Raw genomic sequence first — 13,630 nt, 5'->3', positions numbered from 1 at the left:
CAGTTAACATTTTGTTCATAGAATGGATACATTTATGTAGTTATGTCCTCTATCAATGACTGGTTTCGATCTATACATTCAGTGGCTGATCTTGTTACATTGATGTATTTATGTCCCCATCTGTGGCTGACCTTATTATCAGACTCATTGTCCTGGGTCTGTTCTTATCTAAAGTGCCTCAAGCTCTGACCAGCTTCCTGCAGCAATTCAGATACTGCAGGTTTTAACTTTTTGTGTAACTGTGCCAAAAACCAGTGCCTTTTAATGTCCCTTCCCAGGTAACCACTTTGTGTGCCAGGTAACCATTTTGTGTCCATCACTTTAATTTCACCATAACACTCCTGACTGTCAGATCTCCAAAAGCAACTCCATATTTACAGACTCCTGTGAGCTTCTGTGCAGTGGAATCTCCCAAGTTGCCATTGCTTGCTTTCTGACAGCACTCCCTCAAGGTATCATCACCCTCACTGCTCTTCAACATTCAATATCAGTTTATACGAAGATTCTTATATTGTCTGCATGTCCTTCCTTAGTCTGCCTGGTGGTTGCTCATTGCCTCTCCTGCAGATCACTCACTGCAGCACATGTGATCACCACATGAAACATGCTGTTCACCAAACCCCCAGCTTCCCATATGTATTATAGTGACACCAGTCTCCCTGCAGCCCTGACACTCTGAGCTTGAGAATCGGCGGCACTTCCTGCATACATGCTTTTCCAGGACACGCAAAGGCCGGAGTTTTCTGGTCTCGTACACCCTGCCACCGCTGCCAGTGAGAACAGAGAATTTGGCACTCAGCCAAATCTCCATTCACTGGAGAATCCCAGCCACGGGTGAGATTGGAGAATCCAACCAAAGTGCTTCAGAGTTCCCACAGGGCACTGCATGTGTATGTAATAGGTCTCAACTATCCTGTTAAGTTAGTTAATAGTTATTTAATATTGTTTGTTTAGCTTTGCTGCCTTTTCATTTGTGCTCATGTAGCTAACTGTTCCTTTGGCCTCTTACAATGCCTCTTGATTCACAAATACTGTGACTAAGCTGTGACTAAACCTATTTAAATGTTTTAGTGACGTAAGGAAGACATTGTTTTCCATATCTTGGCACTATGGATTAGTTCGTAGCATTCTGATATCTGATTATCGCAGAAACTGAGAAACTCTGCTGAATGAACTTTTTTACCTGGATGTTCTTCATTCTCATTAATATTAATAGTTTAACAAGATGAACATTTCCCAATTAACAAGCAGAAAGGTATTCAGGGCAAAATCATTACACCGTCCAGTATATTTTAAAAATTAAATGATGCTTCCTTTTAGTCACATCTTTATAAATTATGATAAAGTAAAGTTTATATATTAGTCACAAGTAAGGCTTACATTAACACTGCAATGAAGTTACTGTGAAATTCCCCTAGTCACCACACTCAGGCTCCTGTTCAGGTCAATGCACCCAACCAGCACCTTTTTCAGAATATGGGAGGAAACCGGAGCACCCGGTGGAAACCCACGCAGACACGAGGAGAATGTGCAAACCCACGGGTCATATTCCATTATTTGTATTTTATATCACATTTACCCTCAACTTAGCTCCTTGGGGAGGCCTTTCTACCTTCTATCTAAATATAACAGTACACATTTTCAGATTTTAACATATTGATAACATTACACTCAAACATTTAAATAGGTTCTTCCTACACGGGTCTCAATTTTGTTGCAGTGATGGTGCGCTCATCTCTCAATCAGAAGGCTTTTTTTCAAGCTCGAGAGATGTGTCAGCTTTTAAGCCAGAATGACAGTTTAACTTTTTATTTGAAAGGCCACATCGGCATTAGTGTAAGACTCCCTCAGTACTGCACTAAGTGTCATTCTAGTAATAATTAGCCATCCATCCCTCACACCCATCCTCTTGGGATAATTTTATTCACCTTTTATAGAAGAGTTTGCAATGTAATTTGATGAAAATTCTTATCTGGATTCTTGCAGCATCACTGAGCAAACTTTTAATGAAAACATGCAAACAAGGTTCTGATTAAAACGTTAGGCTATCATAGCAAAAAAGGAATTATGAATATTGGAAATTTCAAATGAAAACAGAGCTGTGGGCAGCACAGTGGCACACTGGTCAGCACTGCTGCCTCACAGGGCCAGGGACCCAGGTTCAATTCTGGCTTTGGCTAACTGTCTGTGAGGAGTTTACATATTCTCCCCGTATTTGTGTGGGTTTCCTCCAGGTGCTCTGGTTTCCTCCCACAGTCCAAAGATGCGCAGGTTAGGTGGATTGGCTATGTTAAATTGCCCCTTACTGTTCCAAGATGTGTAGGTTAGCCATGATAAATGTATGGGGATAGGGTGGGGGAAAGGGCCTGGGTAAGGTGCTGTTTCAGAGAGAGTTAATGCAGACTCAATGGGCCCAATGGCCTCCTTCTGCACTGTAGGGATTGTGTGAATTCTATGAATACAAAGCAGCATCCAAGAGAAGAATACAGGTTCCAGGTGTGATCTTTCATCAGAACAACCTAATTATTACTAGGGTTTCATCTATGAACACTAAGTTCCTTACACAAATGCTAACTGGGCACAGTGGTTAGCACTGCTGCCTCACAGCGCCAGGGACCTGGGTTCGATTCCTGGCTTGGGTCACTGGCTGTGCGGAGTCTGCACTGTTCTCCCCATGTCTGCGTGCGTTTCCTCTGGGTGCTCCGGTTTCCTCCAACAATCCGAAAGATGTGCTGGTTAGGTGCATTGGCCATGCTAAATTCTCCCTCAGTGTACCCGAACAGGCGCTGGAGTGTGACGACCAGAGAATTTTCACAGTAACTTCATTGGAGTGTTAACATAAACCTTCTTGTGACACTAATAAAAAAATAAACTTTAAACTTTAATTGACTTGCTAGTGTAAAACAATACAATAGTCAGTGACAAACATTAATTGGATGACCAGTTAAACAAAAGGAATGTTCTATCTAAAGGCCAGCCCACAGACTTTTGCTAGCTGCTGATCCCAGTGATACTTGCAGCACTTCATGTCCCAAGGGCAAAGAGGGTACTCAAAATATTCAAACCTGAGGTCAGCTGAATGAAAAGGTTAGTTGGTTGTGGTATTGACAGGACACCCATATGCCAGGACCACATGATTAGTGCATATATTTCAATATCCACAGATATAAATCTTTAATGTGAAACAGTCCAGTCCTTTGTGAAATATTAGGAATATGGTCCTAATTATTGAAAACACGTTATTCCTACTGCTGATTACTCCTGCTCCCTCTCTGTCATCCATGGGGAAATCATTTTAATTTTTGGCGATAATGTCAAACAGTTGATATTGAGTTGGACACCTGATGGACACCTCTCCTCATTTTCATTTGAATGAAAAGCAAAATTGGGAGAGGTTAATAATGGCTGGCCAATCCAACCATCAACTGTCTTATACGCTATCACCAGATGTTAAAATTATCCCCGTGCATTCTGTAAAGAGACTTTTAGCATAAGTGAAAAAACACACACAGGCATAAGTAAAAGCAATCCCTGATTTAGCTGATATTACGGTAGTGATAAAGGAACCACAATTGACATTGAGCAAGGGAGGAGAAAAGATCAGCCAGGATTCTCATTGCTGTCTGCTATCAAGTGCAGTTATAATAAGCAGCCTCAGTTGTGATACCCCTCATACCTTGGGAATGTTCACTGAGGTGATGAACTTTGAACTTAGTACATATATTTCTGCACTAAATGGGATGGGAAAGAAAAAAAGAGATGGGAAAGAAAAATGAGGAACATAATAGGACAAAGATAATATTATTGAAGGTGGTGCAAGAACATTAGCATACTCTTCTCTGGGATGTGGGTTCAATCCAATTAGAATCAAACATAGAACATAGAACATAGAAAATTACAGCACAAACAGACCCTTCGGCCCACAAGTTGCGCCGGTCATGTCCCTACCTACCGAGGCTTATATATAGGCTTACCTATAACCCTCAATCCTATTAAGTCCCATGTACTCAACCAGAAGTCTTTTAAAAGACCCTATCGAGTTTGCCTCCACCACCACTGACGGCAGCCGATTCCACTCACCCACCACCCTCTGAGTGAAAAATTTACCCCTGACATCTCCTCTGTACCTACTCCCCAGCACCTTAAACCTGTGTCCTCTCGTAGCAGCCATTTCAGCCCTGGGAAAAAGACTCCGAGAATCCACCCGATCTATACCTCTCAACATCTTGTACACCTCTATCAGGTCACCTCTCATCCTTCATCTCTCCAAGGAGAAAAGACCAAGCTCCCTCAGCCTATCCTCATAAGGCATGCCAACCAATCCAGGCAACATCCTTGTAAATCTTCTCTGCACCCTTTCAATCATTTCCACATCCCTCCTGTAATGAAGCGACCAGAACTGAGCACAGTACTCCAAGTGGGGTCTGACGAGGGTCTGATAAAGCTGCATTATTATCTCCCGACTCCTAAACTCAATCTCTCGATTGATGAAGGCCAGCACACCATATGCCTTCTTAACCACCTCCTCTACCTGCGATTTAAGAGTCCTACGGACCCGGACCCCAAGGTCCTTCTGATCCTCTACACTGCTAAGAGTCTTACCCTTGATATTATACTCCTTCATCCCATTTGACCTGCCAAAATGGACCACTACACATTTATCCAGGTTGACGTCCATCTGCCACTTCTCCGCCCAGTCTTTCATCCTATCTATGTCACGCTGCAGTTTCTGACATCTCTCCAACCTATCCACAACACCACCAACCTTCGTGTCATCGGCAAACTTACCAACCCATCCCTCCACTTCCTCATCCAGGTCATTTATGAAAATGACAAACAGCAAGGGTCCCAGAACAGATCCCTGGGGCACTCCACTGGTGACCGACCTCCATTCAGAAAAAGACCCATCTACAATTACTCTCTGCCTTCTGCAGCCAAGCCAGTTCTGAATCCACAAGGCAACAGCCCCTTGGATCCCATGCCCTCTCACTTTCTCGAGAAGTCTTGCATGGGGGACCTTATCGAATGCCTTGCTGAAGTCCATGTAAACCACATCTACCGCTTTTCCTTCATCAATGTGTTTAGTCACATTTTCAAAGAACTCCACCAGGCTCGTAAGGCACGATTTGCCTTTGACAAAGCCGTGCTGACTACTTTTGAGCATACTAAACTTCTCTAAATGTTCATAAATCCTGTCCCTCAGGATCTTCTCCATCAACTTACCAACTACTGAGGTTAGACTCACCGGGCGGTAATATTCCTGGGCTATCCCTATTCCCTTTCTTGAATATAGGAACCACATCCGCAATCCTCCAATCCTCCGGAACCTCTCCCGTCTCCATCGACGATGCAAAGATCATCACCAGAGGCTCTGCAATCTCTTCCCTCGCCTCCCACAGTAACCTGGGGTACATCCCATCGGGTCCCGGCGACTTATCTATCTTGACGCTATTCAAAATTTCCAACACATCCTCTTTCTTAATGTCCACATACTCAATCTTTTCAGTCCGCCGCAATCCTGTAGTACAACCACCCAGGTCTTTTTCCACCGTGAACACCGAGGTAAAATATTCATTAAGCACCTCTGCTATTCCGGTTCTGTACAGAATTTCTCATCTTCACCTTTTATAGGTCCTATTCCTTCACATCTCATCCTTTTATTTATAGAACGCCTTAGGGTTCTCCTTAATCTTACCTGCCAAGGCCATCTCATGACCCCTTCTGGCTCTCCTAATTTCTTTCTTAAGTCCCTTCCTACAAGCCGTATACTCATCTAGATCCCTATCATCGCCTAGCTCTCTGAACCTTTTGTACGCTTTCCTTTTCTTTCTCACTAGGTTCAGCGCAGCTTTCGTGCACCACAGTTCCCATAACCTACCAACACCTCCCTGTCTCATCGGAACGTTGTCATGCAGAACTCCAGACAAACATTCCTTGAAAATCTGCCACCTTCAGTACTTTTCCTCGAGAATGCCTCCTTCCAATTTACGCCTCTAATCTCCTGCCTGATGGCTTCATATTTCCCCTTACTCCAGCTAAACACTTTCCTAGCTTGCCTGATCCTATCTCTTTCCAATGCTAGCATAAAGGAGATAGAGTTATGATCACTATCCCCAAGATGCTCCCCCACTGAGAGATCCGACACCTGTCCAGGTTCATTAGCCAGTACCAGATCGAGTACAGCCTCTCCTCTTGTAGGCCTATCCACATGCTGTGTCAGGAAACCCTCCTGAACACAGCTAACTAACTCCTCCCCATCCAAACCCCTTACCCTAGGGATATTCCAATCGATGTTTGGGAAATTAAAGTCTCCCATCACGACAACCCTGTTATTCCTACATCTCTCCAGGATCTGTTTCCCTATCTGCTCCTCAACATCCCTGTTACTATTGGGTGGCCTGTAGAAAACGCCCAGCAAAGTTATCGACCCCTTCCCGCTCCGAACGTCCACCCACAGAGACTCCATAGACAATCCCTCCACGGCTTCCACCTTCTCTACAGCTGTGACACTATCCCTGATCAGCAGTGCCACTCCCCCCCCCCCTCTTCTGCCTCCGTCTCTGTCCTTTCTGAAACATCTGAAACGCGGCACCTGAAGTATCCAGTCCTGTCCCTGTCCCCAAGTCTCCGTAATGGCCACCGCACCACACTTCCAAGCATCGATCCATACTCTAAGCTCATCCACTTTATTCACTATACTCCTGGCATTAAAATAGACACATCTCAAACCTTTGGTCTGAGCTCTCCCCTTCTCCATCACCCGTCTATTCTCCCTCTTACAGTGTGTACAATCCTTCTCTATTTGCGGGCTAACCTCCTCACTCTCAGTCACCTAATCACGATTCCCTCCCCCCAACCTTTCTAGTTTAAAGTCTCCCCAGTAGCCTTAGCCAACCTTCCTGCCAGGATATTGGTCCCCCTGGGATTCAAGTGCCACCTGTCTTTTTTGTACAGGCCACACCTGCCCCTAAAGAGGTCCCAATGATCCAGGAACCTGAATCCCTGCCCCCTGCTCCAGTCCCTCAGCCACGCATTCATCCTCCACCTCACTCCATTCCCACTCTTACTTTCCCGTGGCACAGGCAGCAATCCTGAGATTACTACCTTTGCGTTCCTCCTTCCCAACTGTCTACCTAACTCCCTATATTCTCTTTTCATGACCCCTTCCGTCTTCCTACCTATGTCAGCTGTACCAATATGTACATGACCTCTGACTCCTCTCCCTCCCACCTCAGGATATCTGGGACGCGATCACCGGCACCAGGGAGGCAGACCACCATCCGAGACTCCCGTCTGCCTCCGCAAAAACGCCTGTCCGACCCTCTTACTGTTCAGTCCTCGATTAATACTGCCTTCCTCTTCCTTTCCTTAGCCCTCTGAGTTACAGGGCCGGACTCTGCTCCAGAGACACGGCCACTGCTGCTTCCCCCAGGCGGGCTGTCCCCCCCAGCAGTACTCAGACAGGAGTACTGATTGTGAAGGGGCACATCCACTGGGGTGCTCTCTATCACCCGAGCTTTCCCCTTCCTGGACGTTACCCACTTGTCTGCCTCCCGTGGCCCCGGTGTGACCGCCTGCTGATAGCTCCTGTCTATCACCTCCTCATTTTCCCTAACCAGATGAAGATCCTCGAGCTGCAGTTCCAGTTCTCTAACATGGTCCCTTAGGAACCGCAGCTCGACACACCCATCACAGATATGGACGTCCGGGAGGCCAGGAACCTCCAGGACCTCCCACATCCTACATTGGGGACAACAGACTGGCCTCACACTCATAATTTCCCTTCTTATTTCAAGGAACAAATGAATGAAACTGTCTTCTCTTTGATGATTGTAAAGGTACAAGGTGAAAATAGTTTGATACATTGATATGTGTCCAAAGTATAAAATGTCCCCAATTTCAAATGAATTGGCTGTAAGTTTAGCCATCTCACTCGGCCTGTTTGTAAAAATCTTGGTGAGGAAAATGAGAATGTCACATTGTTACTTTAGGGGATGCTTTTGAGGTTGAATAAAATAAACATTGATGGTGCAGCATAGAAGGAACTTTAGCCAGCTAGGAACCTCAGTTTTTTTAACTTAGAACTTCCAGATAACACTAGGTGATAGAAGTATGTAAGGATACTGACTCTGGTGTTTGTTCACCTGGATAGAACAAAACAAAAGCCTGGAAATAAATAATAAAGAAACTTGGTCATAGTTCAAAAGGCAAGGTAACGGACAACATTCTCTGTCACTTAGACTTATTCTTGCACATTTAAATGCAATGTTTTTTTCTGTAACAACTTGTTGGAAGTGTGAACTGAGAAGTTTGCTGCAAGGGAAACTAGGCATCTGGAATCTGAGTGAACTAGTGGACCAAGGATTCTGAAATTAAGGCCAGGATTCTCAGACCTCGTCCACGGCTGGGATTCTCCGGTCCTGCTGCAGTGAATGGAGATTTGGCCGAACGCCAAATTCTCCATTCTCAGTGGCAGTGGCGGCAGGGTGTACAACATCAGAGAATTCCGGCCTAAGAGTGCAAAGATTGAAAAGGATTGTAAACTGGAATGGGTGAATTCAGTGTCAAACCAGGTACTGAAATTTAAATAGAGAAAGAAAGATTGGTTTGAGAAAGAGAGGAAAATTATAATGCAAAATAGGTTTGTATGCATCTACAAGTCTCTCATGCAGTTTTCACATATCAGTAGGTAAGAGGATACTTCAAGTGCTCCACTCATGTCATTGGACCTAGACGGATCTAATCGACATTCTTTAAAAGGACAGTGCAGAAGTGAGGGAGTGCTGCACTGGTGGAGATGCATTTTTGGGATGAGATGTTAAACAGAGGACCTGTCGACCTTCTCAGTGGACACAAAAGATCCTGTGGTACTATTTTGAAGAGGAGCAGCAGAATTATTGATCGTGCCTGGTCAGTATTTAACCCTCAATCAACATTACAAAAGCAGATTATCTGGTCATTATCATGTTGTTGTTTGTAGGAGTTTGCTATCTACAAGTTTACTGCCATTACAAGTTACATTACAACAGCATTTCAAAGTATTCATTGGCTGTAAAGAACGTTGAAACATCCAGTGATCATGAAAGCACTATATAAATGCAAACCTTTCTATCTTTACTAGAACATGGCAATCTGAAGAAATTGTATCACAATCTATCAGTTTAATGGTGTTTGTACTGTGTAGCTCCATTCCTCCCCAGCACACCAATAATCCTGGTAAGGGTTCCATTTCCTACAGACTATAACTTGATTCAGGCAGTTCTTTCAGAATAAACAGTGTGCACTCTAATGATTTCTCCTTGGATACCTTCATACCTTCAAAATGCTCTTCAACCTGTCAGTCAGCAACCTGCTTTGTTTAATTATGCTGGACATAGTTTGTGCATGTTGATTAGATTAGAGTACCTTTTTGTTTATGTAAATACTGTCGTATGGTAAAAAATCATCTTTAACATTAAATTGTTGATTGTTGTCGAATAATAGAATTCCCTAAAAGTGATGTCACAGGTGGATAGGGTCGTAAAGAGTGCCTTTGGTACATTGACCTTTATAAATCGGAGTATCGAGTATAAAAGTTGGAGTGTTATGGTAAGGTTATATAAGGCATTGGTGAGACCGAATTTGGAGTATTGTGTACAGTTTTGGTCACCTAGTTACAGGAAGGATGTAAATAAGATTGAAAGAGTGCAGAGAAGGTTCACAAGGATGTTGCCGGGACTTGAGAAACTGAGTTACAGAGAGAGATTGAATAGGTTGGGACTTTATTCCCTGGAGCGTAGAAGATTGAGGGGAGATTTGATAGAGGTGTATAAGATTTTGATGGGTATAGATAGAGTGAATGCAAGCAGGCTTTTTCCGCTGAGGCTAGGGGAGAAAAAAAACCAGAGGGCATGGGTTAAGGGTGAAAGGAGAAAAGTTTAAAGGGAATATTAGGGGGGGCTTCTTCACGCAGAAAGTGGTGGGAGTGTGGAATGAGCTGCCGGATAAAGTGGTAAATGCGGGGTCACTTTTAACATTTAAGAAAAACTTGGACGCGTTCATGGATGAGAGGGGTGTGGAGGGATATGGTCCAAGTGCAGGTCAGTGGGACTAGGCATAAAATGGTTCGGCACAGACAAGAAGGGCCAAAAGGCCTGTTTCTGAGCTGTAATTTTCTATGGTTCTATGGTTCTAATGGGTCGAAGAAAAACCAAAGTTGGGAAATGAAATTGGGAAAAACATAATTGCTGGCAATGAAAACTATCACTATCCTCCTCCCAGTTCACAATACTTCCAAGCTTTGGGTCAGCTGCAAGTTTTGAAACTGTGTCATGTTTACCCTGATCTAAGTCATTAACACAAACATATGGATTAGGAACAGGAGTAGGCCATGCGGGCTTGCCTGCTATTTAATAAGATTGTGACAGATCTGATTGTGACCACAGATCCACATTCCGCCTACCCCAATAACCTTTGATTCCCTTGTTAGTCAAGGATCTATCTACTTCTTCCTTAAATTATTCGTTAACACTGCCCCCATCACTTTATGACAAGAGAGTTCCAAGGCCCCTCTGAGAGAAAATAAATTCTTCTAATCTCTGGCTTAAAAAGGAGAGTAAGCGTTTTAACAACACCAATGCATGCTAATGCATTTAAATCGTCGGGCCGCCCGATTCGGGTGTCAGTAAAGCCGCGAATCGCTCGGATTCGGGTGCAGATCGCGTTAAAGGCCCGACGTCCGACTTTACTGTGATTTTGCGCCCGAAAACGGGCGTGAATGTTTGGTAAAATAGGGCCCATTATGTATTATTTTTTACTCTGTGTGTTGGTGGTGCAGATAGCTCAGAGAGATCGAGTTAATGTGATAACATGCACTCTCCACCTCCAACTGCATTAATCTCATTTTGCCCTTAGTGCCCTCATGAAACTCAAGCCTATGAGTGCCATGATTTTATCACTCCATCTGATCTTCAGCACACCTACACTACCTTTTTCCTCTGGCATTTCTTCAAGCATCTTTTCTGTACCACTGTTTGTGCCACATGCTCAAAATATTTCAACTTCTGTCTGTCCACCAATTATAATATTCTGTCTGTGTTGTGAACTCCCACTTGTTGTAATACCTATTTATTGGTACGTCCATTACCTTTTCACCTTGAGCTTCCCTCGGAAACACCAAGGTGGATCAAACCAGGGGAGGACTTACTCAGTTAATGGTAGGATGTGGAGGAGAGTTATAGGAGAAAGAGATCTTGAAGTACATGTTCATAGCTCCTTGAAAGTGGAATCACAGGTGGACAGGGTGGTGAAGAAGGCATTCAGCATGCTCGGTTTCATTGGTCAGAACATTGAATACAAGAGCTGGGACACCTTTTTGAAGTTATACAAGACATTGGTAAGGCCACACTTGGAATGCTGTGTACAGTTTTGGTCACCCTATTATAGAAAGGATATTATTAAACTAGAAAGAGTACAGGAAAGCTTCACTAGGATGCTACCAGGACTTGTTGATTTGAGTTATAAGGAGAGGCTGGATAGACTGGGACTTTTTTCCCTGGAGTGTAGGAGGCTTAGGGGTGATCTTATAGAGGTCTACAAAATAATGAAGGCATAGATCAGCTAGATAGTCAATATCTTTTCCCAAAGGTAGGGGAGTCTAAAACTAGAGGGCATAGGTTTAAGGCGAGAGGGGAGAGATACTAAAGTGTCCAGAGGGGCAATTTTTTTCACACAGGGGGTGGTGAGTGTCTGGAACGAGCTGCCAGAGGTAGTAGTAGAGGTGGGTACAATTTTATCTTTTAAAAAGCATTTAGACATTTACATGGGTAAGATGGGTACGGGATATGGGCCAAACACTGGCAACTGGGAATAGCTTAGTGGTAAAAATTGAGCGGCACGAACAAGTTGGGCTGAAGCACCTGCTTCCATGCTGGAATTAAACTCCATCTGCCATTCACCAGCCCACTGGCCCAAATGATCAAGCTCCCGTTGCAATCCTAGATAGCCTTCTTCATTGCCCACTATTGTCATCTGCAAACTTATTAAGCATGCCTCCTAAATTCTCATCCAAATCAATAATATAAATGACAAATAACAGTGGACCCAGCACCGATCCCTGAGACACACCGCTGGTCACAGGCCACGAGTTTGAAAAACAACCCTCTACATCCATCCTCTGGCTTCTGTCATTGTGGTCAACCACTGTTAGCTTATTGCCTGTGTGTGTGACATGCCTGGACACTTCCCTGCCCGGGACTCCTCCCCCCACCCGGTCCAGGTATAAAGGTGACTGCTCCCTACCCCCCTGCCTCAGTCTGGACCAGTTCATCGGCATGGGTGTGCTCCAAGTCTTTTGCTAATAAAAGCCTATTTGTTCTTGCATACAAACCAGTTTTTGCTTGATTGATGGTGCATGGTCATCAAGTCAATTTTGCATCCAATTGGATACCTGGTAACTACACCTACATCCTCACCATTTAGTCTTTATTTTGTGGCTCTTTTTAGCTCCAATCATTTTGATCTTTTTCACATTTAGGTTCAGATGTTTGTTTTTTCCCACATTGTTTATTTAGTTCACAATTTCTTCTAGCTTTTTCAGGCTTCCATCAATCAAGACTGTGTCACCAGCATACTTAAATTTGTTATCCTACACCTTCATAGCTTTATTCTTCCAACATGATCATCTAACACCTTTCACATAATGCTTTTTGCATACAAATTAAAAAGATAAGGAGAAAGATTGCACCCTGGCATGTACCTTGACCGATGTCAAACCATTTACTTACACCATTGCTTTCCTTACTGCAATCTTTTGATTTTCATATAGTGATTTATTCAAGCATACAATGTGCTATGGAAACCCCATTCAACCATAATTGATCAAAGTTCTAGATACTAAACTTAATGTTTTTGCATTGTCAATAAAGCAGAAATAAACATCTCAAATTTACTATAGTTACAGTCTAGCTTCACCCCTGTCAATTGAACACCCAGAAGTTAAATAAACTGTAATTTGTGCCATTTTGGTGTTATTTCTTGCTCATGTATTCTGATGTATCTACAGTTCATTTCAAATATTTGAAAGATTTCATGTGGTAGAGAGCACTGAAAGATCAGGAGTTGGATTTTCAGTCGAGGGTCAGGAACCCAACATATGGATCATTTCTGGGTCCCAAACCCATGTTGTGTCAGTGTCAGCAATGCAACACAATTTATCAATGCAAAGAGCCTAATTGGCCTGGAGGTGAGTTGAGTGCCCAGTTAGCGACCCTGGGAGAGGTCAGGAGGCGGGTGAGACCTGGTAACTGAGGGCCCTTTGAAAAGGTAAAAAGCCTTTGTGGGTTCTCTTTGTCCCCGAGAAGTCAGCCTTGGATCTTGTGCAGTCCCTCAAAGATCTCCAGGATCTGCGATCTACTCAAAATATATGAGCTTTGGATGTTTCCTGTATATCTGGCACAAACGTACAGGATTTATTTGTTATGGTCGCACACCAGCTGTATATTGAGGGAGCGGAAGCCATTCCTGTTTATATATTGTAGGGCCTGCTACCAAGAAGCTTTGATAACTACATGTAAGCAGTCAATGGCACCTTGCATCGGTGGAAACCCGGAAATCTCAGCGAAGGCCAGTGCTTTGGCGTCATGGTGTACCT

This window comes from Mustelus asterias, chromosome 5, assembly GCF_964213995.1.
Source record: "Mustelus asterias chromosome 5, sMusAst1.hap1.1, whole genome shotgun sequence".
Taxonomy (NCBI): Eukaryota; Metazoa; Chordata; class Chondrichthyes; order Carcharhiniformes; family Triakidae; genus Mustelus; species Mustelus asterias.
This window is presented reverse-complemented; position numbering follows the sequence as displayed.